This window comes from Galleria mellonella, unplaced genomic scaffold, assembly GCF_026898425.1.
Source record: "Galleria mellonella isolate WM207_F2 unplaced genomic scaffold, CSIRO_AGI_GalMel_v1 utg146, whole genome shotgun sequence".
NCBI classification, from domain to species: Eukaryota; Metazoa; Arthropoda; class Insecta; order Lepidoptera; family Pyralidae; genus Galleria; species Galleria mellonella.
In genome coordinates this window covers 3,040,959-3,065,849 of record NW_026441999.1, presented here as the reverse complement: position 1 = coordinate 3,065,849, position 24,891 = coordinate 3,040,959, and the positions used below count along the sequence as shown (strand labels likewise).

The following is a 24,891-nucleotide window of genomic DNA, read 5'->3' as shown; positions in this document are numbered from 1 at the left end:
TCCCAGGGGGGACCACGTGAAGGTTGACCTGACAATCACTTTTCGGGCGGGGGGGGTTCGGGTTACCATTAATTAGTCACCTTTTAATTTTTTTTTTATTTTTAGATAATTTTTAGTAACAACTACACTAACTGTTACAACCCTAGCATGTAGGCATATTATTTCTGAATAGCAATATCATTTACTTCTATTTAAATCAGCAGTATTATGCCTATATAAACTTATACAAACCTTAAATCAGGTAGTCGTATTTTAGCTAGCCAAATTAATGCTCAGCTACGAATCTGGTTTCTGCCCGCCGGTCTGGCCAATACAATTAACTAGTAGGATTTGTCATCCGAGCTCGATAAAACCCTTTTTTTTATACCACTGAGGTGGCAAACAAGCATACGGCCCACCTGATGATAAGTGGTTACCGTAGCCTATGAACACTTGCAATACCAGAGGTATTACGCGTGCGTTGCCGACCCTGAAGAAACCTCTTTACCCCCCTTTTGAAGAACCCCATGCTGTAGTCTCTTGGGAAAACCTCGGCAGGGAGCTCATTCCACAACCTGAATGTTCGTGGAAATCTGAGTGTGGTGGTTCATCTCTGAAACTGCGCAGTACGCGACCATTGAGGCTGTAGGACATGAGGATGAACTCCCTGTCGATGGCGAGTCGTACGATGCTAGAAAGTGACTGTGGGCATCATATTGAACAATTCCTCTGAGCACAATCCATTGTACCCTGAACCACGGGTCGCAATAAAGGTCTTCAATTAAGTTAAAAATGCAGTGTAAACTAAATAAGTTAATATTAGAACACCGTGTAAAAATATTAAATAAATAACTTTGGTATGTAGCAATTTTTTTTTATATCAAACAAGCCATCCACCCTAATGGAACGACAAAAAAGAACACCCTTCTCTACACGTAACTTCATCACCTCATTAATGAGTAATATTCTATGAATTTTTGTACTAGTTTAAGGTTTCCAAAATCTAAAAACTGTATAAAACAATTACTCGAATCTCTCCAAATTTCATTTCTCCAAAATTTCGCGGACGCAAAAATTTTTACCTAAAATTTCGAAAAAGAATGCCCAATCTGGCAACACTTAGCAATGGATATCCTTGTATCGCGATAATTCAACTGGGCTACATGCGGTTTTATAATAGATTACTTAGCATTAATTTGATATGTAGAATTGCGATTCTATGTTTCCGGTCGTTCATTACTACTTAAACGGATTAAGCAATTAAGTTAGAATTTATTTGACCACATTTAACTGGGTACTTAATATATTATATTTGCACATATGAGACTTCCTGATTTTTAATGAACCCCATTGCAGTGTATGGAATACTTTTGTATGTACTAATCCTCCGAGAAACAATCGGTTTTCAAGTGTATTTCTTTTATATTACACAATGTCTTTGACATGTTATGAGGAACCAGACTTCGAACATCTTGAAGTACAATCCAGAAAAGTCAGACCTGGGCGCCGATTTGAAAAAGTTTCTTCACTAGATTGGCGTAATTGAAAACTGAACCTGGGACCTTATTACGCAAAGCAACGTGCCTCCTACTGCGCTACGGAGATTGTCAAAATGGATGAAGATGGCCCTGCTGGAATTTCATTTACTACTAACCGAGCGAAACCGATGACTCACGAATAAATCTAATCAACAGTGATTTCATTTAGTGCTATTTGTAGCAACCTATTTGGAGTGGCATAGCTAGTGTGATGTATGATATTTCACTTGCTACGTATGAAATATTCCAAGCCTTTTTTTATACAACTTAGAATGGCAAACAAGCTGACGACCCACCTCAAAGTGGTAACCATCGCCTATAGACATGAGCCGTACCATGGACATAACAGAGTATACTGTTTCGCCCATGAACGCCCCATGCGTTGCCATTCCTGAGGACTCAGATGTTATTCCTCTGTACCCTTTAAATTCACGCCATATCCCATCCTTCAAACCGAAACACAGCCATGCAAACACAACTGCTTCACAGTTGAAACACGAATGGGTCAGAGATACCCAAGCAATCGACTTTTGTACAAAGTCTCCCTCTGGTGAAAAGCCTAAGCAGTATACATTGTTAATAATCGAATCACTAGTTATTTGTTTAGAATTATTTTGTTTAATTCCGCTACCATTAGTGTATCTATGATTGCCAATACTCGATGATTGGCCACCATTGTTACTACCAGAAATTCCACAATTCCATAAATATTAGTATTTACTCTCCGACTGCCATTTTGTTCTATGGCTAATATGGAAGGTTGTGAAACTTCTGGTAGTAATACTCTTGGTGGTCAATCTTCGAGTGTTGGTAATCACACTAATGATAGCGGAATTAAACAAAATAATTCTAATCAATTAACCAGTGATATGGATTTCTGGAATTTAACACCAAATATAACACCTAAATAAAAAAAAATAAAAAAAACAGATAATCGAATCTGTCTCACTGGAACAAATTAATTGTCTTCTCTTATCATGAGGGTAATTGAAAAACAAGATGTTACACGGGCTGTGATGCGGAAAACTAATCGAACTTATCCAATAAATGTTTATTAGACCATGACGTATGAGCCGGGACATAAGTCATCTTTATGTTTATGGGTTTATTTATCCAGCTTTGGCTTGACCTATATAAAGTTCTCCAAGGGGTGGCTTCCGCCAAGTTGTAAAGATTTTGGCAGTCTATTTATATAAGTGCTTAACTCTTCGTTGATACTTCCAAGTACTTTCCGGTTTGGAGAGCGACGCCGAGTACCAGAAAATTGGTAATACGAGTACAGTTACACTTGTGCGACGAGTTGAGCTTTTTAAGCCGCTTCCAAAGAGGAGATTTTTGATTGATCTCTATTATTTTTCTGGTCATGATTCTGTTTGTTTACTTAAAATTCTTTGTCATAATAGCTCTCTATTAGAGATTAATACATAAATGAAATACACAGTAGGTACATAGGTAGACTTTTTTATTTATTTATTACTCTGTATCCATATTCTTACAGAATACTTCGACATGGTAAACAACACACAACAATGGTTAGATTTTACAGTAACAAATAGTAAACGTTCCAGCCCTTGTGAATTCCTTCGTAGGACGTATAAAGAGATCAATACCTTAAAACAAGCAAACAAGCATACAGCTCACCTGATGGTAAGTGGTTATTGTAGCCTATGAACGTCTGTAATACCAGGAGTATTACGTGCTGTTATACCCTAGCACTGTACTGGTTAGTGCTGCGTTGGCGCTCTAACCCACCTTGGTCAGCATTTCTGCTTCCCTTGACGAACAATGTTCATTTTTAAGTCAGTCTGTCTCGAGCCTTCAAAGCGAACGTTTGCCTAAGGACATACAAAACTATTTTGTCCTAAGTCCTTTATTTTAATATATCGTGAGTGTGAACAATTCCTTTTTTTAAAAAACTCAATTGAGGTAATCCGCATAACAGTGCGCGTTGTCGATCCTGAAATTTCTCTATCCTCCTTTTGAAGAACCCTATTATTACTAGTACCTCTATTAGAAATATTATTTAATAAAACAAGTCTTCTAATAAAAGCTATTTATCTCTTATATGTCCTCTAATTTCGAATATTAGTGATATGTTCAGACATATACCTTCTTTAAATGCCAGGAACATATTAGCCACTCTTCTAGTGTCGTTAGAGTCTATGGACTGTGGTAATCACTTACAATCAGGTGAAGCGCATGCTCGTTTACCTCCCTTTCACATAAAAAAATAAAACCGGTCGGGTGCGAGTTATATGAGGGTTCCGTACACAAATATGTGTTAAAATGACCTTTGTCAAGTTCTTGTTTTATGAAATAGACATCTAGTATAAATGATAATGCAATTCGTAAATTTTTGGGGACAATTTTAAATTCTTGTCTTATGTATATTCTATATACATAGCATAGCTGTGTGGTCCCGGCATAGAATAGGCCACCACTTCCTTTCTCGTTGGTGTCGTAAGAGTCGACTAAGAAAGGGCGAGAGACGGGCAGCAGCGTCCCTCTTAAAACAACTCTAAAGACGGTTGTGGTTGCCAATCCTCCTGCCAAGCGTGGCAACTACTGGTAACCCCCAAGGGGGAGGCTTATGTTCAGCAGTGGACATTTAAAGGCTGATATGATGATGATGATGATATTGTATAACATGAATAGATTTTTAGTTTTTATATATTGCATCGCTCGCCATCGATAGAGAATTCATCCTCACACACTTGAATCTAAATGATCACGTACAGTGCGGTTTCAAAAGAGTTTTCTCTCGCGAATACTCAGGCTGTGGAATGAGCTTCCTGCCGAGGTTTTTTTAGAGACTACAGTATGGGGTTCTTCAAAAAGGTATTTTAAGGTCTTTTTTTATGGGTGATAGTGGAATGGTAACCCCACCCGTGCTATCTGTATACACTGGCGGGGCACCAGTGAAGGATGATAAGTGAGGATAAAGCAGGTCAGTTAGCTCATTCTGACGAATTAAACAAGAATCTTTCATAATGATTTCCACGAACCACGTAGAGGTCGACCTAATAGGACTAATTACTAGCAATGGAGCTGTCAAACTCCATTGCTAATAATCTCTTTCCCCCGTATATTATTGTCTCTCCAGAGTCGGCAACGTGTATACCCCTAGTGTTGCAGGTGTCCACAGGCTACAGTGACCTTTTATCATCAGACGGGCTGTATGCTTGACACCTTAGTGATATAAAAAAATATTGCTAACGACTTCATCTTAATATAATATTTGTATAGAATGTTGATGAACATTTATTTACTGTGTGTTATACAATCATCAGACAATCGCCCAATTTCACGTGCAATTAAACATATCTCCATGGCAACGTGATAAATTAATCTCCATGCAGGATAAAGGAGAAAGCGGCAAACTAATAAAGTTACTGCCGACATAGTTAACTCGTATACCATTTTGAATGACACTTCGCTAAGTCCTTTAACTGAGTAATGATAACGAATTTCGTAACTACATAGAGAGATATTCCTTAACAAGATTCTCATAATTCATCACCAGTAAAGACCTAGGTACCTTTGTGGCGCAGAGGGGAAAGAATGTTAGTAATGGGGACTAGCAGCCCCATTGCTAGCAACGTACCATATCAAGTCGACCGTCACGCGGTTCACCTTGGAAGCTTTCGTGGTTATTTCTTATTGAATTCTTCAGGGTCAGCTAACTAACCTGCTCTCGTCATCATAGACTGGTGCCCCGTCAGAGTACACTATTACATTAATAATTTGAGATTGTTTTCCAAAAACAAAACCTACTTCCATTGTGGTAAAACAAATTATTTTGATTTAAAATCTAAACTACTGAACTGATTTTAACAAAATTCTTATTTTTTTTTTATTTGGATCTTTTATTATTATAATAACATATATATTTTTAAATAGAATAAATTTTGAAAAGCTAAACTGTTAATAATAAAAATTGTGTTCTACATAAACCAGTAATTTTGATTAAAAAACTAAACTACTAAATCGATTTCGGTAAAATTTCCCTGGGACGGATATTCTTTCATATAGAAAAATAATTTTCCAAATACGTTCATATTTGATGGCGTAATGAGTATTACAAGTATAAAAAAAAACAATTGAATTGAGAACCTTTTTCTTTTAAAGTCGGATTAAAAGGGATTTTCCAACTCCCAAAAATGCACACTATCTACCAGAGACTTCGTACAAAAGTCGATTGCTTGGGTACCTCTATCCCATTCGTGTTTCTACCGTGAAGCAGTAGTGGTTTCATGGCTGTGTTTCGGTTTGAAGGGTGGGATATGACAGTGAATTTATAGGGTACAGAGGAATAACACCTGAGTCCTCGAGATTGGCGACGCATGGAAGTTATCATAGGCGAAACAGTATATCCTGTTATGTCCATGGTACTGCTCATGTCTATAGGCGACGGTTACCACTTTCCATCAGGTGGGTCGTCAGGTTTTGCCATTTTAAGTTGCATAAAAAATAAAACTAAATAACGTCGAGTGTGTTAAATTCTATAAAATACGGATATAAGTTGAAGTAGTTAAGTATGTACACAAGACACAGTTCGTTAAGCAAGCTCGCACTCAGATAACATTGTCTCCTGAACCGTAGTACGTTAATTGAAGAGATGCAAGCAGTCGGCGAGAGACACAGTATACAAACGTTGTAGGTACCTTCTAAACACCTATTTTTACCGACTCCAAAAAAAGAGGTCCAGAATTCGGTTATATTTTTTTTTTATTTCATCATATCAGCCTTTAACATAAGCATCCCCTTTGGGGGGTTTTGCCAGTAGTTGCCACGTTTGGCAGGCGGATTGGCAACCGCAGTTAGGCTTTAGAGACGTTTTAAGAGGGACGCTGCTGCCCATCCCTCGCCCTCCCTTAGTCGTCTCTTACAATACGGGCTAGGATGGGGTGGCTACTAGTACTACTACTAGTTACTAGCTTTTACCCGTAACTTCATTTGCGTGACCGGGACATGTTTACTGACTGAGATAAAAATAGCCTATAGTTTATCCTTCTTCATCTCATGTAGTACGTGTATACCAAATTTAATAGTGATTGGTTAAGCTGGCATGGCGCTATAAACAAATAGACAAACTCACTTTCACATCTATACTTATAATAAATCTGTAGAGAGGTCAATTCTGTACATGAAATATATTTCCAAAATAACTATCAGGCGGTGATTAGTGATCGATACTGATGCCAAAAATGCAATCAGTAAATTTTTTGTCTGTCTGTCTGTATGTTCGTTATAGAAACAAAATTTACTAGACGGATTTTAACGAAACTTGGTACAATTATTCTACATACTCCTGGGCAGGTTAAAGTATACTTTTCATCACGCTGCGATATATATATATTTATATATATATATATATATATATATATATATATATATATATATATATATATATATATATATATATATATATATATATATATATATATATAGTTTGTATATGTATATTATATATATTTAAGAGGTATCGTCGATAAATTACTGGGATTCACGAATTAAACGTGAAAGCAGTAAGTAGTCTTTGAAACTTTATTTTCTTTCAAATCACATACTCAACTTCACCAGCGTAGCGCACATTTCAGCTTAAAATTCAATCGTTTTCTATTTCTACTAGCGAAAAATACGGTTTGAACTATGAATTTTGGCACAAACTCATAACTATAACAGTTAATAGACCGTTTATAGTCCATTAGTGGCCGATAATGGAAATACCATAAATTCATAGTGCTTCGCTCTCCATTCCCATTTTGAATATGATGGCAAAAGTGCATTTTATTGTTTTGTGAATATATGGGCATATAGCCCGAAGATACTACAACCGATAGGGAAAATGAAGCTCTCAAATGGTACGTACAAACGTAGTGTAGACGAAACGACGACTTCAATATGGTCACTCAGAATTTACATGGTAGTCTGTAATATATATTTTTTATATAATCACGAGAATAGCCATGGCCAAACAAGCCTTCAATAATAAAAAACATATTTTACAGGCTAAGATAACAAAAGATATTAGAAAGCAGCTTATCAAAACCTATATCTGGAGTATAGCTTTCTATGGATGTGAGACGTAGACATTAAATCAAAAGGAAATGGATAAACTTTGAGCCTTTGAAATGTGGTGCTGGAGAAGGATTGAGAAAATTAGCTGGAGGGATCGAATTAGCAATGAGGAGGTCCTGCTTAGGGTTAAGGAAAAAAGACAAATTATTGTTGAGAACAGAAGGGGAAAAATGCTAGGACACTTGATACGACACGACGAACTTATGAACATTATAATAGAAGGTAAGATAAAAGGAAGGAGGGGAAGAGGGAGACCGAGACATAGTTACATCAGGCAGATCAAGGAAGGAGTTGGTGTCGTGTCGTGTCTTCAAAAGGTGAAGAGACTCGCTGAAAATCGTAGTGAGTGGCAAGAGCTCCACCGACAAGAGCGCAGCTTTTAGGTAGGTTAGATAGATATAATCTATACTATATTTAAAAAAACAAAGAATTACAAACGGTGGAGTAACCGAATAAAAATTAATATTAGTGTACAGTATACTATATGGCGTAAAAATGCCAACGGTATATAATGGCGAAGCACCCAGTAAAACCCGAAACGGTGATGAAGTCAGGCCAGTTGGTATGATATATAGCAATATCTGTATATCTTAGCTACAATATCTATATACCAATTTAATACGGAATATGTTAAATATCTATTATACAAATAATAATATTGGATAACAAATTTTTAACATATTCGAAAATAGATATCCGACCGATGTGGGTAATATCAAAATACCTCTTTTTCGCCATCAATCTCCGGAGAAACCTAATATATAGATATCGGATCGGTATCCATATTTTTTTTTAATGGATAAAAATGGAACGGTCACTTCACCTGCGCTATCGGGATACGCTAGTGGGGCATCAGTGAAGGATCATTGGTGAGGATAAAAAGGCAGGTCAGTTAGTCCATCGTGATGAATTCATTAAAAATTAACCACGATGGTTTCCAGGGGCAACCACGTGGAGGTCGACCTGTTAGGGTATATTGCTAGTAATGGATAGATCCAACAGACGGATCTCACTACTAACAATCCCTGTCCATCCCCTCCGTCCCCCGGTATCCATATTACCCATGCCTAGTCTGTAAAGAAGACACAAAGGAAACACTAGGTGTCATATCGTATAAGGAGGTCAAAGATGACATGGGATAGAGCTGTCTGGAAGAGTATGCATGAATTAATTGCACCGATAAGAGGAAACTCTCAAATGAAACAAGAGTCTGTAAAGATCTATAAATATAAGTTTATGAATATGGAATTTCAGCCATAAATTGCTGAATAGCAAGTGTTTTTTTATTCGCCGTTAAAACACGTACGTAGATGCAGGTAGAAGCTAGTATGTTGTAAAAGTAATCAGGTGCTTCAGTATTAACATATTCCAAGTTGCCAGATGTGCGTCGTCAAGTTCATAAATTGAATGCGGGTTTTTGGTAAACTTTTATCAAAATTTCAAACTTGTTTGAGGCGTTATTTGGATTTTGATTTACTGTTGTATTAACGGATAGCCCCGATTTCTCTCTAGTAGGTAGTTTTTTTTAATGGTTGAAAATGGAATGGTAACCCCGCCTGCGCTAACGGGATACGCTGGCGGAGCACCAGTGAAGGGTGATAGATGAGAATGAAAACAGGCCAGTTAGCCCATCATGATGAATTCATCAGGAATTAACCATGATAGTTTCGAGAGGGAACAGCGAGGAGGTCGAACTGGTTGGGTATATTGCTAGCAATCCCTTTCCCTCCCAGATCTAGGTAGTTTAAGATCCCAGTGATTTCTGCAGATATAAGACTTTTTAATGAATCTTTGTTTAAAGAAAAGATGATATGAACTCCAAAGCTTTCAGTTAGTCATAACAGGATTACCAGTTAACGATTTCCCCACACCATACTGTTTTGATTCATATCAAACGGAAGGCTATTCTTATTTAGATTTCAATAAGCAAAATGCCGCTGTTTCACTCTAAGATTTACGTATTTTAAAACCCCAGTGAATTTCGCAAATATGACTTTTTAATGAAACTTGGTTTAAATGAAAGGGAAACTAAAATTAACCAGTTTACAGTTATAATAGAAAGTCCCGAAAAAATATTATGTAAAAACAAAAAGAATCACACAAATCGACTGAGAGATCTAGGAGAAATAACTGTACATGCATACATTTACATGAAAGGTAGGCATCGAACACATAATCTGTAGTTTTAGAAGTCGAATAAAAACACAGACGGTCTGAGAACGTCGTCCTCTAGTATACGGTCAGCTAAAGTGACTTTGACTTTGTTTTTACTCAAAATATAAAAATTAATCCGTTAAATTTTAACTCTTTATAATTGATAAAATCTTTTTACGCTCTGCTGCATCGAATAATGATTAGTACGATCACAAATCGATGAATAATTTTTTTACTAGTCTCATAAACTAGCTGTTTCTCGCAGATTCGCCCGCGTGTTTGAAGGAATAAAACCTGAGTCCTCAGTAATTGCAACGCATTTGGGGGTATCATGGGCGAAACAGTATACTCTGTTATGTCTATGGTACTGCTCATGTCTATAGGCGACGGTTACCACTTTCCATCAGGTGGGCCGTCAGCTTGATTGCCATTCTAAGTTGTGTTGTTGTAAAGATTGCTGAACGGATTTTGTTCAGCAATCTAAGCGTGATTGATTAACAAACATGTACAAACTCGCATTTATAATATTAATAAGATGTAAAAGTAAGGTTGACTGTTTATTGTTTACTAGTCGTATCCTGTGGCTTTGCTCCTGTGGAACAGTATATAATGTATTCTATGTGCCAAGTAAGGATACAATCTACCTGTGTACCAAATTCATTGAGATCTGTTTAGTAGGTTTTGCGTGGAAGAATAATAAACAAACGTCCATCCATCATCACAAACTCGTACATTTATGGTAGATAGATAGATAGATACTCTTTATTGTTTCCTCCAAAAGATTACAGTAGTAGACTTATTATAGATACAAACAATTACAAGAAATGTTCACACTGAGATAACAATGGGCTGCCTTATCGCTAAGAGCGATCTCTTCCAGGCAACATTTGGTTATAAACAATTTGGTGGGAGAGGAGTAATTATAAACAATTTGGTGGGAGGCACGATGAAAAATTTTATTAGTTCTAAATATGGGAGATGTGATATATATAATAATATAAATATTATCCCTACTCATTATATATATATATATATATATATATATATATATATATATATATATATATATATATCACACATATACAAATACATAAAAATATATAAATACTATTCACAAAAAGTATGCAAGAAATAAGTATGCTAACCAGACATATAAACATATTAAGAAGACGACAACTTGCTTAAATAAAAGTTTTTAAATTTTAATTTAAAACTAGCCATACATTGGTATTATAATAGGATTACCTTTTGCTGCTTCTGACAGTATCCCCCCCCCCCCTCCCGGCTTTGCTACTATCCTTAGGGTCACATAAATTAAGAGAAGTTTCCCCGCGTCACGACATTCTAAGAACTCCATTGCAATTTACAGCGGTCAAATGGGCTTATTTAATTCATAACAAATCTACCAAGAGCTTCGCCGAAGACGAACGGCGTAGATCGAATAAGGATTTGTTAACTGTATTCCGAGACTTTGTCCGCGTAAATCGGTACCTATGTGCTAAATTTAGATACATCCTACACGTGGACCGAATTTCACTCATTTAATAGTTGCTGCATGATAGAGCAACAAACATCTTTACAAATTTTCGCATTTACGATATTAACTGAATAACCACAGAGTAAATATTCACTGTGTTACACAAGAGTCAGCACTGCCTTTATATTGACGAAACTGAAAAATGAATCTATGTTACCACTATATTTGTATAAGTAAATTTGATAAATTTTATTCCATGAAAAAATAAAAATAATTACTTCTGTCGAGCCAAACTCATATATTTTGATTTAAAAACCAGACTACATAACCGATTTTAATAAAATTTCTATGTCATTAATCTGTAAGTAAAGAAAACAAAAAAAAAAAAAATTTCCAAATTAGTTTACAGTTGGTATGAGATAACAGACGTCGGTAGAAAATACATTTAAGTTAAACCAGTGGTTATTACATTAAAACCCCATAAAGATCCATATAGACATTTGTTACGGAGATCAAACATGTAAAACCCTTAACCTAAAATAAAACCTTTTGATTCTGTGAATACCCGACCAATATACAATATGTCTCCATCTTGAAGGCGGTAAAAGTACCATTTGTTATCATATCTCAGGCTCGCGCCGGGTCGATTGATGACGTCATTTGTCCTTAGGGTTGGGAGGCGGCCCAGCACGTACTCAATTGTAGATATTACGTCTAGACATTAGTATGAATTCGTACAGTAAGTGTGCTTTTAAACCGACTTCAAAAAGAAGTAGATTCTTAATTCAGTTGTATTTTTTATGTTTGTCACCTCTTAACTCGGTCAGTTATAAACCGATTTGGAAAATTAATTTTTTATCTAAAAGGATACACTTACAGATTGGTTTTGAAGAAATTTTATCAAAATCGGTTCAGTAATTTAGTTTTGAAATCAAATTAATTGATATAGCCACCTTACTTTTATTTGTGGAATCTGTGAAAAATCCCTAAATTGATACATATCAATAAGGAAGAAAGGGATTGTTAGTAATGGCGACTACCGGTTCTATTGCTATAGAGTATATTCAGGTTAATCTTCCCGCGGTCGACCCTGGAAACCATCGTTCATTTCACCTATCTCTTCATTCTCACCTATCATCCCTCACTGGCGCCTCGCCATCCTATATATCCTACACTAACGGTATACTGTTAGTGTAGACGAGCTTAGTATTCTATTAACATCAATTTAAAAAAACAATCTCTTTTCGTTTAACTGTATTTATGGAATTATGGACCATGTTGTCTTTGTATTCGCTCATAATGATGTGGTATCTATTATCTATCTGTCACATGTCGTGATATATTAAAAAACACACACACATGTGCACGCACGCACACACGCTCACACGCACACCACGCACATGCAAACACACACACACACATTTACGCACACGCACGCACGCACACACACACGCATGCACGCACGCACGCATACACACACGCATCAATACGATATACTCATGAGTTATAGTCATAAAACTCCAAATGATTAATAGCAAAAACTTACACAACTTTTGGCACAAATAGATCATTATTTCACGCCTAATGCTTAGAAGTTGGTATTCATTATTCTTATGTTGTCACATCTAATTAAGAAGAGTGCTCTTCTTTTTGTATATTTGCTTTCATTTACTTCGAAATGTCACCAACTGAAAATAAATAATGATAATCCATTAAATGTATCTAGACGAGAGATGAGCAATAGCGTCTCTTTAAAAACATCACCAAATTCTAACTGCGGTTGCCAATCCGCCTATCAAGCATGGCAACTACCAGCACCTCCCCTCCCCCCCCTTCCCTTATGGAGGAGGCATACATTTACAAATGGATGGTTAACGGCTGGTATGATGATGATGTTGAATCCATTAAATGTGTAATAGAGATACTTCGGAGTTGACTGGATCTGATTCAGTTATTTTTTTAGGCAATTTTTTTTACACCTTTTTTATGCAAGAAGGGAGGGGCAAACGAGCATACGGCTCACCTGAAAGTAAGTAAATACCGCCTCCCGTAGGCAAGATCAGAGTAGTTCCAGATGTACTGTAGGGTGTAGGCTTTTAGCAAGGAATATGCTCATTTCTTGAAGGTTTCATATCTGTTCACAAATACTTCTGCTGGGAAGTAGCAGAAGTATTTGTGAGCAGTCTGGGGTTCCGTATTTTAGCTGTGCGTAGGTTAAAATATATGTACAGAAATGTACGACAGAGGACTGCCACTCATCCAGATGGACTGGATGGAACTTTACCTCGTGTCGGATTGTACGGTGATGAAATTCAGGAGCTGGTATTAATCCGAAGAATATATTTTTAAAAAAAGTAACAGCTGTGATTCTTACCGTTCTTCTCAGATAAAATTTTATTCAGAACAATCTGGGCGGTAGTTTCATAAATTAATGACTTTAAAAAAATCTTATAATTAAGTTTACCTGAATAAAAAATATTTTTAAATAAAAAACCATTGAACTCGGAACACTGTTACTGTGACCGTAACCGACACCTCTGTATATAAGTATGTACATATATTGTTAATGTAAGTACATAGATACACATGCGAGTATATATGTATATATTTGGCATTTTTTGAGATAGAAAAAAACCATTGCACTCGCGACATTGTTACCGTAACCGAAACCTCTGACGATTCAAAAATTAAACTTAATTGTTTAAATTTCCACTTCGGTACTCCCGGAGTGCTACTGTTATTTTTTTATTTCTTATTTATGTCATCGTTTACTGGTGCATTCAGAATTGAAGTCGCTTCATTTTAATTCTTAAAAATACTTCTTATTTATCTATTTATAAAATAAATAAAGATAAATATTAAATAAACAATCCCCTGCAATCAATCAAAGCGAGTTTGAAGAGATAGGTTTTAATTGATTAACAAAAACCAGCATCCATTCGCCCGTCCCCTGACAATTTGATGTCGGCGAGAACAGGGGAATGTTGGCTGAAATTTATTTATATTAAAACCACTGTACCTCAACCTACTTTTAAAATTTAACTTTATTGATTTAAATAAACTTTTGTAACCATATATATAACATAATAGAATAATGGTTTAATTTTTTTATATTTATTATAAATTCTTTAGGTAGGTATAGAAAGCTACATTGTCTTTATTTGTCGTATTTTGTTAAGAATAAAAGAAAAATAACTATCAGAAGTCGAGGCGCGTTGCACGTTGGAAGCGTGTAGACACGACTTCAGCACAAGGGTATTTTATATCTTGGAGTGTTTTGTCACTGTCTGACATATAAAGAAATCAGTAAAAAAGAAAAAGACAAAACATGAAAGGAGGTAGATAATATAAATCGCGTCCCTCTTAAACCATGACCAAAGCCTAACTGCGATTTTATAGTGGATGATAATGGAATGGTTATTGGTAAACACTAGCAGAGAGGGATAATAGATGATGATAAAGCAGGACAGTTGACCCATCATGACGAATTCAACAATCATTTAATCATAATGGTTTCCAGGGAAATCGCGTGGAAGTCCACCTGTTCGAGGGTATATTGTTAGCAATGGGATTACTAATCTCCATTACTAACGAGCCCTTCCCCCCTCCCCCTAACTGCGGTTACCAACTCGCCTGCCAAGCGTGGCAACTACTGGCAAAACTCTCCTTATGGGGAAGGCCTATGTTCAGCAGTGGACAGTCTACGACTGATATAATAATACTTTGTATTCCGGTCAATAAACGTCAGAACGTCATGAAATTTTAGGTACAGATTTAGAAAAGTGGCGACTCAAACAATCGACCCCAATGTCTATTCACTCTAGCCTTGAAAGTCGACAGCTTGTAAGATCCAGGAAATTATTACTACAAGTATTAACTAGCTTTTATCCGGGCTTCTTTTCTTTATGCAAATATAATTAGTAAAATCAGGACGAAAAATATACTATCAGTTGCTATTTTTCTCAATTTATGGCAGGCTAGTGTATAGAAAATGTTTGACATGTCAATTATTTGTACGGTCGACCTCCACGTGGTCTCCCCCCTGGAAAACATCGTGCTGAATTCCAGGTGTATTTATCACGATGGGCTAACTGACCTGTCTTTTCATTCTCACTTATCATCCTTCACTGGTTCTTCGCCAGTGTATACCATTAGCGCAAGCGCGGCTACCATTCTATTATCATCATTACTAAAAAAAAAAATACTGAAATAGAGGGGAGAAAGGGATTGTTAGTAATGGGCTCTAACTGCCCCATTGCTAATAATATGCCAGGTCGACGCGATCCCCCCTAGAAACCATCGTGGTTAATTATTGTTAAATTCGTCACAATGGCTCAACTGACCTACCATCCCTCACTTGACACCTATCATCCCTCACTGGTGCCCCATCAGCGTATACCGATAGCGCAAGCCGGGTCACTATATTATTTTCGACCATAAAAAGTACTGAAATTGTAAGTATGCGGTGTCTTATTAAATACTTAAAACCGCAAGCGTAGGCCTGCGCTATTTAAAATTTAATGTAATTTTCTTTTCTTACAGGTCCAAGAGTACCGCCAAGCAGCGAGGATTAAGGTAATTTTACGATTATTTTATATTTAGTAAAAAAAAATACAGGGTTGCTAATTATTCTTTTTAATAACTACCTGCATTATAATATAATTTTTTTTTTCTTATATAATTGTAAATTTGTATACCTCAATAGATGGGGTTGATCATAGAGGACTTATATTGTTTTACCATCCATTGTTAGCTATGTATCACAAAATAAATAAATAAATTATAAAAACTTGTAAAAAAGTTATTCAAATAGATAAATGTTCAAGCGAGTATGATGAAAGTTAAATAAAAATAGAACACATTTTACAAGAATCTTTTGTAAAAAATTTTTTTTGTTTTGTGACAAATTTTAAATTTTGATTTTTATATTACTACCTAGCCTTGATCACTCAGGTATCTTTAATTAATTTAATTATATATATTCGTATACGACACAAGATACTTAATAGAGGGAGCCTTTGTACAAAAGTCGATTGCTAGGGTACCTCTGTCCCATTCGTGTATCAACCGTAAAGCAGTTGTGTTTGCATGGCTGTGTTTCGGTTTGAAGGGTGGGATATGGCGTGAATTTACTGAGTACAGAGGAATAACACCTGAATCCTTATGTTTACTGACCTGAATAAAAAGTAGCCTATCCCCTCTTTATTTATTTAATTTTAATATAGTATATTTAATTCCCTTATACATAAAAACGTCAAACCTCTCATAAAAGTATTTTAGCTATTAATCTATTTCGTGTCATTCTTTTACACTAAATTCTCAATTTGAAAGAAAGTGACAAAAAAGTGTAGTAAAGATTTCAGTTTTTATAAATCATCATCATCGTCTCAGCCATTATCCGTCCACTGCTGGACATAAGCCTTCCCCATAGACTGCCATAAGGAACGGTCCTGAGCCACCTGCACTGACTTCCTGAATGCATTTGAGGTCCTGTCTCCATCTAGTCGGGGATCGTACTACATTGGTTTTCTCGTACGAGATTGCCACTCAAGACACTTTCTTCTCCTTTGATTGTTGGTTCTTCGAGCTATGTAACCAACTCATTACCACTTCAGCTTATCTTATCTCTTTGCTTATCTCTTTTTTATGAATAAGGGGGTAAAAATTAATAAAAGTTAGTCTTAATTTTTTTTTATACCACTGAGGTGGCAAACAAGCATACGGCCCACCTGTTGGTAAGTGGTTACCGTAGCCTATGAATACCTGCAATACCGGAGGTATTACGCGCGCGTTGCCGACCCTGAAGAAGCCTCTTTACCCCCCTAATTTAGGAATCAGTTTAAACTATCCATCAATTTTCATTATTTGTCGTGTCTGTGTGTAATTACTGGTATGTTATTTCGTTGGTGATCAAAGAGAGACAAAATGCTTATTTTTAGGATTCCATACCTTAAAAGAGAAATCGAAACGAATCTCTTTATTGTTCATCCATCAAGATCTGTTTCTTTGGAACTTGTGAAAGTATCGAGCTGAAATTAATATCAGATACTCAAATCGCCGTGCGTAGAATTGGCCATCCTGTCCTTTGACGACCCCAAATTGCTGCCCATCCCTCGACAATTACGACTTAGCATGTCTTTTAATATAGTTTTTTTTTTTATTACTTTATTTGTCTTTGGCATAATGTAGCATTAGTAAACATTATATAACACCTACTGGAAAGGAAGGGGTGGCCCCATTCTATGCCTGGACCACACGGCGAATTATATAATAAAAAAAATTATTTGTACGGAACTCTCAGTGCGCGATTTCGACTCGCACTTAACCAGTTTATAATAAAGCAATTACTGAACAAGTGAAAGATAAAAAACATTTCAGACACCCTTCAAAAAGTTATGCACGATATACGCGACCATCGTACGCAATTAAGTGCTGTTTCTCAGAATCTGCGACTAATTGTTATTCAATTTTAAACCTTAACGTAATGTTTATAAGATTGTAAACTCTGGAGTAGTAAGTAGAGCAGATGTCCGCAATTTGTTGGTATCGCTCCCTGTAACAGTTTCAATTGCTATCGAGTGGTTTACAAGACATTATATATTTTTGTTTTACAACGTTCATACGCTGGTAGCCATCTTTATTGCTACATGCAACACGAAAGTACGTTAATGTGGGTAAAGTCTACTAATATTTCAAATGCTTTTTTCTCAATCACTTTTAAACGACTGTACGGATTTTAATGAAATTTGTTGGTTATACTATGTACATATGAATATATGGGCAAAGTCGCAGGTAAATATTGCATGTTTACATTTAAATATTTTTTTTTAACAATAAATAGTTTTTTTAAAGTTATCTTCAACTGATACTAATTTTTTACGCAACAAACACAAACACTATTGATTGCAAGAAGAATCATGAAAATCAGTTTGGAATTGACGACATGATCGCATAACGTAATCGCAAAAAAGAATCTGATGAATCGAGAGTTTTTTGGAGGTGACTTAAAAAAAGGTAAACAATCAAGAAAATGAAAGGTCTTTAAATTTGAAAGAGTAAATACTGGTGTAATAAGAACAGTGACATAACAGAAAATGTTCATAAGCCTAAAGCGATTAGTGTCGTTCCGAGTCAAGCTGATTCGAGTACTGAATCGATACGAGTCGGGATTTTTTAATGGTTGAAAATTAATGGTAACTCTACCTGCGCTATCGGTTTACGCTGGCGGGATACTAGTGAAAGATGATACATGAAGAGAATAAGCCAAGTCAGTTAATCCATAGTAAAAACAATCACGTTCAATTCACCTGGAATTGAACGTGATTGTTTTTATAGGGGACCGCGAGGAGTTCGATCTGACAAGGTTTATTGTTAGTAATGGGGGTTTTAGACCCCATTATTGACAATCGCCTGACAAGCGTGGCAACTTTTGACAAAATCCTCTAAGGGGAGGCCTATGTTCAACAGTGGACAGTTAACGGCTGATTTAATGCTATTTTTTTAATTTTTTTCTATTCATTGTCAATATACATAGTTTTCGTTACAAGCCTTGGGTTTTGTTGTTCTCCCATCACATTCTTCATTAAAAGTAACTTTTGAAAACAGATTGAGAAAATAATCGAGTTCCATGAATTATGCAAATACTTATACAAGTTCTCGAGTACTTGTCCAAGTTCATGTTTTATCGGATTCGAGTTCGGATACGATTATTTTTTCATCGAGTACCAATAAAGGCCGACTCGGTACGTCACTCAGCGATTCCCAACTCGAGAACTTACTTGTCCAAGTTCGTGTCTTATCAGACTCGAGTTCGGATTTGATTATTTTTCATCGAGTGCTAATAAAGTCCGACTCGGTACGTCAATAAAGCGATCCCCCGCCTAATAGAATCTTCGAGAACACTCTGACCTCGAGAAATGCTTTACGTTACACAAAGCGGGGGTCTGTCATATATTTTATTCAATTTACTGCTACTTTAAAGTTGGTATTGCAACTGTTAGCCTCTTTACTACGGTCAGACTCAGATAGACATGTTGAATAATAAATCGAGTTTTCGTTTTAATGGCCGCCGTCATCTTTGTACCTTTTGTTACCATCTTGGCTTAAATTTTCAGAGAATTAGAAATACAGTGAATTCGGGGAAACCGGTGTATATAGCATTATAAATATCATTGAATATATTACGAGTACACAACGCCATCTAGTCTCAGACAACAGAACTTCTACTGAGGAAACGTATTAAAATACATATATATCCAAATACATCGGCCACGTAGTCCTGGCACAGAATAGTCCACCTATTCCTTCCCAATAAGTGTCGTAAGAGGCGACTAAGAAAGGGCGAGGGATGGGCAGCAGCGTCCCTCTTAAAACATGTCTAAAGCCTAACTGCAGTTGCTAATTCGCCTGCCGAGCGTGGCAACAACTAACAACCCAAAAGGGGGAGGGTTATTTTCAACAGTGGACAGTTAATAAGGGCTGATATGATGATGATGATCCACATATATTAAACTTATTAGTTGAATGCTTATCAAGTTTCTTGTCTTTTTTCAACGTATAATTTCTATTAATGGTAAAATACTCCCTTTAGACTGAAGTTATACTGTAGTCTCTTCATGAAATTTCTACAGGGAGCTCATAACCTGAGCGTTCGTAGAAAGAAACACTTCTGAAACCGCGCTGCAAAAAGTATATATTTAACCGACTTTAAAAAGAATAGATGGTTCTCAATCCTGTCACTTTTTTCTTTGTTTATTACCTCATAACTGTCAGTCGTAAACCGATATTTTTTTTATCTGAAAGTTACATTCAGATTGGTCCTATAAATTTTTTATCAAGATCAATTCATTAATTTAGTTTTTAAATGTAAATACATGAAGTCTTTAAATTTTTTTATGTTACCGACAAATTACAATCTTATAGAAAAGAAGGTAAACTACATTAGAAAATGCCAATTTTCAATCGAAAACTCGAAGACCGATTTCGATTAAATCGAATCGAGTGCGGAAACGCTGGTTTAAAAGAAATCGAATCGCTTCAAACCCTGGTTTAAAAGCAATTCTAAAGTTCAAACGGTGTTCTTCAATATCAGCCAATAAGTACGCGGATAACGTGAGTACTGTATTGCTACTTGCAATCTTTCGTTGGAAAGTGACGGTAGTTGAAGTACCAAACTAAATAGCTACCAACAGTGAAGGCTGCATTCCAGTGACCCCGTTTGGTCCTAACGTTTGAACTAGGTTCCAAACTGTCTCATTCGTGTTTTAACCGTGAAGCAGTTGTGTTTGCATGGCTGTGTTTCGGTTTGAAGGGTGGGATATGGCGTGAATTTACTGGGTACAGAGGAATAATAACACCTGAGTCCTCTGAGGAATGGCAACGCATGAGGGCTATCATGGGCGAAACAGTATACTCTGTTATGTCCATGGTACTGCTCATGTCTATAGGCAACGGTTACCATTTTCCATCAGGTGGGCCGTCAGCTTGTTTGCCATTCAAAGTTGTATAAAAAAAAAATGTTAAGACCCATCACACACCGTATTAATATTTCGTACAAACTTTATGGAAACACAAACTCCTGAGTTTACTTTCATAACTCCTATAACCTGCAAACGCTTTCATTGGCGAAGGTACCCCGAAAGCTCGATGATTAATGACGTCACGGTTTGCCGCCATTTCCGTATCCGAACGCTATCGTGCCAATAAACGCTGAATTCACAAAATCGAACGCCATTATTCGGTAAATATCCATTGATGTACTTAAGGTAAATCCATTATGCTTCATATTCTATTGGTACCTACAGAATTATATATTGTATGCAACCCTATTGAATATTAATACTGGGTTATACGGCTTTGATCTGTTTCACATCAAACCACTAGATGGATATGAATCAGGGTTGCCACGTAGGAAACATAATACTCATAAATATATAGAGTACATATACACCAATTGGCAGATTCTCAAATTACGATATCACCTTACATGAGAAAACAGTCACGGATACTTTAAAACGTATAAAAACAATTCCGTGTTGCAAGTATTTATGTGTGATATCGGTAACAAACGAACATTAACTAAAACAATAGAGAATAGGAGAGGCAAAATGCTGAGCCATATTATACGACATGACGATTTTTTAAAGAATATAGTAGAAGGAAAAATAGAGGGCAAAAGAGGAAGAGGAAGATCGAGAAATAACTAGATGGGACAGATAAATACTAGGTGTCATATCGTACAGGGAGATCAAAGAATGGCCTGGAATAGAGCTGGCTGGAAGAAGATGCATGAATTAGTTGCACCGACAAGAGGAAACTCTTAAATTAAAAGAAGAAAATCGGCTTCTCACTTGTCATTATGTGAACTATTTAGTCGTTGGTATTTCTACTAATAAAAAAAGCAAGAAAAATTTGAGGACACTTCTCAAACCATTCAAACCCGAATCAATTTAACTAAGTTCTTTATGGAAATTAATCTAATATATTCATCATCATGATCATATCAGCATTGAACGGCCCACTGCTGAACATAAGTCTCCCCCTTGGGGGAGGGGGCAATAGTTACCACGCTTGGCAGGCGGATTGGCACCGCAGTTAGGCTTTGGAGATGTTTTAAGAGGTAAGCTGCTACTCATCTCTCGCCTTCCCTTAGTCGCTTCTTACGGCACCCACGGGAAAGGAAGGGGTGGCCTATTCTATCCTGGGATCACTCAGCAATCTGTATCAATCTAATGAATTAATGTGAAATAAATTTTACAATGCACTTGAATAAAATATACCCCACCATATACACCACCATTCTTACTACTCATTTTCAAAGTAAGGAACGAATATAAGCAACAGTATAGTACAGGAAAAGGGGTTAAGATAAAATTCTTTATCAATAAAGTGTCTATTTGGGCATGTGTGCGTTGGTTTGCCCTTGCCGATTGGGTAGTTCCAAGTTTATTTTACTGGATTTGCAGTAATAACGAATTCGTTGTTCTTTAAGATATGATTTTAATATGTGAGCAACTAAAATATATAAATTTACAATAATTTGAATACATATGAAACGAAGAGGTGACGGTATATATGCAATTAAATTATAACGAATGACGTGAATGTGGCTGCTGATTAGTGGGTCGTCGCAATTTGCTTCACACTTCACGCTCCTTTCAGCAACCATAGATTATGCAGTAACAGTGTCTATCTGTCTAAAAATCCGCTTATCCATCATAATAATGTAAACTCATATCCTACCACTATTTAAACATGGTGTATGAATTGATGTTGGTTACTCTCACAAAAAATATTGAACAAATTTTAATGAAATTTACTACACCGATAGGTTATGTTCTAACTTAGAACATCTTTATATATTTTATTACTTCTACTTCACATTAGTGAAGTAGCAGAAACATTTTAATATATTATAATAGAGAGACTTATGTATAAATGGAAAGAATAACATACATATTTGAAAATAAAAATACTTCAAAAAACACTAGACATTGATAAAGATCTCCTACAATAGCAGTTATGGTAATTTTGGCTCGCACTATTCCCACTCCCAGTATGCATGATTGGTCTGTTTAGTATTTACGGAATTGTAAGCTGGCTTAAACTCTAAATAGGACAGCTGTCAAATTAATTTCGCATATCTCTGAACTCGATTTAGATAAGTAACATAAAAAGCTCGCAAGACAAATTTACAACATCGTAAAATATTGAAATTGGGTGTAGCGTTTGTAAAAGATTAATAAAAAAAAAGCTACTGAATTATACTGAGCTTCAAAGAAATTGAACTAAATGATAAATAAGTAGATAATTTATTTCTGCTATTTCTAGCACACAAACAGCAACAATCATAGCATTGGCATGCACAAGAGAGAGAGAGAAAGAGAAGGAAAAATTACAAATAAAAGGAAAGTATACATAAAAAAAAAGTATGTTTTTTGTGTCTATGCCGCAGTAACACAAAATGGCCAAAATTCGGTTTATTGCAAGTCTGGATTATAGCATGGTATACCTATATAAACAGAAATATAACTTTATATGTATTGCTAATGTAAACCCAAAAATGGCTCGATCAATTTGGCCGAATAATATTTTTTTTTTAAATTCGTTGAAGCCCAATATAGATTTTTATAAAACGTCGTAAAATATGCTCGGAATAACATGAAAACTTATTAAATATGTAACTAAGTTTTTTAGAAATTATCAGAGAAAGACTCTTTTAATTAAATTAATAAGAACTCAATTAATTGTTTTATTTTATTTTATTAAACTAAGTTTTATCTTGCGGAAACCCACATCACTGGTTAATTGGATACAATTATTTTGTTTAATTCCACTACGTACATATAACCACACACATACTAATGTTAGCGGAATTAAACAAAATAATTCTTATCAAATAACTAGTTATTTTTTTATTTGTACTACTATTGGAGATTAGCTGACTCTCACGGTCGGGTCGATTATTCGTTTATTTATATTTTCATTAAATTTTATTTAGACAGAGCAAAGCTCCTATCTCCTATAACTTCTTATACGTTGAGATCTGCAATCACAAAGACCAATTACAACCACAGCTTGGCCTTAATTCCCCTCTCATTTCTCATAACACACCACGTCTGTAAACCGATTGCGGTGTTTAACTCAATGTTTGCGGATTTGGAATGAAGGTTTAGCAGATATTTCGTTATTTATAGTAGTTTTGGACCACAGATCACGGTTTTAATTAGGAATCATAAATTCATGTACTTTGCGTGTGAATTTACCCTAATTTTCTGTGATAATTTTATATTACTGGTTTATTTGATTAGAATTATTTTGTTTAATTCCGCTACTATTAGTATGTGTGTGACTGCTAACACTCGCCACCACCATTACTTCCAGAGGTTCCACAACCTTACATGTTAGCTATTAATCTCCGACTACCATTTTGTTTTGTGACACGTGTTTTACCTCTAAATAAGGCATTTTCAAGTAAATTAACTTCCGCAAGATAACAGTAAAATATTTAGTCTTATTTTGATTTTGCCGTTGTTCAAGCTTCTAGTTGTCCTTTATGGATCAAAATTCTATTTGTAACAGAACAAAATCTGTCCGTAACGACACGATCGAGTGTTCCAAATTCAAAATTTTAAATATTATACCTACGAAGTACCGTGTCATTCGTTGGTGCAATTTTTCGTTTTAAAATAAGGACATGGTGATTATTATTCTTTTTTTTTGCATCGAATTTAGGTTTTGGTGATGTTTTAAGAGGGACGCTGCTGCCCATCCCTCGACTATTAGGTTCCCTTAGTCGCCTTTTATGACACCAACGGGTATGGAACGGGCGGCCCATTCTATGCTGGGACCACACTGCTACGTTTTGTGTGATGCAGGTACAAATATACAAACACAAAATTTCTTAAAATTATTGTTTTGACATCTATTAGTCTTATTGAGACTCCTTGTGTTAGTTTTTCTTAAATAACTTCCATGTCCAGATGTCGTCTATTTTTATTAACCTTATTAAGACAACCTGTTATAAAATTTTCTTAAATATCTCCCATGTCCAAATATCGTCTAATTTTACTAATCTTATTGACACCTGTTATTGATTTATCTTAAATATCTCCCATGTCCAGATATGGTTTAATTTTATTAAAATAAGACACTGTAGTTTAC

At 35.8% G+C, this 24,891-nt stretch overlaps 1 protein-coding gene across 2 annotated transcripts in view; it reads left to right on the top strand.

The window, feature by feature from the left end:
- LOC116412753 (B-cell receptor CD22-like) overlaps positions 1 to 24,891 on the top strand; it is a 517,626-nt gene that overhangs the window by 163,194 nt on the left and 329,541 nt on the right. For both annotated transcript variants that reach the window (XM_052891825.1, XM_052891826.1), the window contains one exon: positions 15,772 to 15,804. The gene's annotated coding sequence lies outside the window, so the exon portion shown is untranslated. The remainder of the gene's footprint in view (positions 1 to 15,771; positions 15,805 to 24,891) is intronic.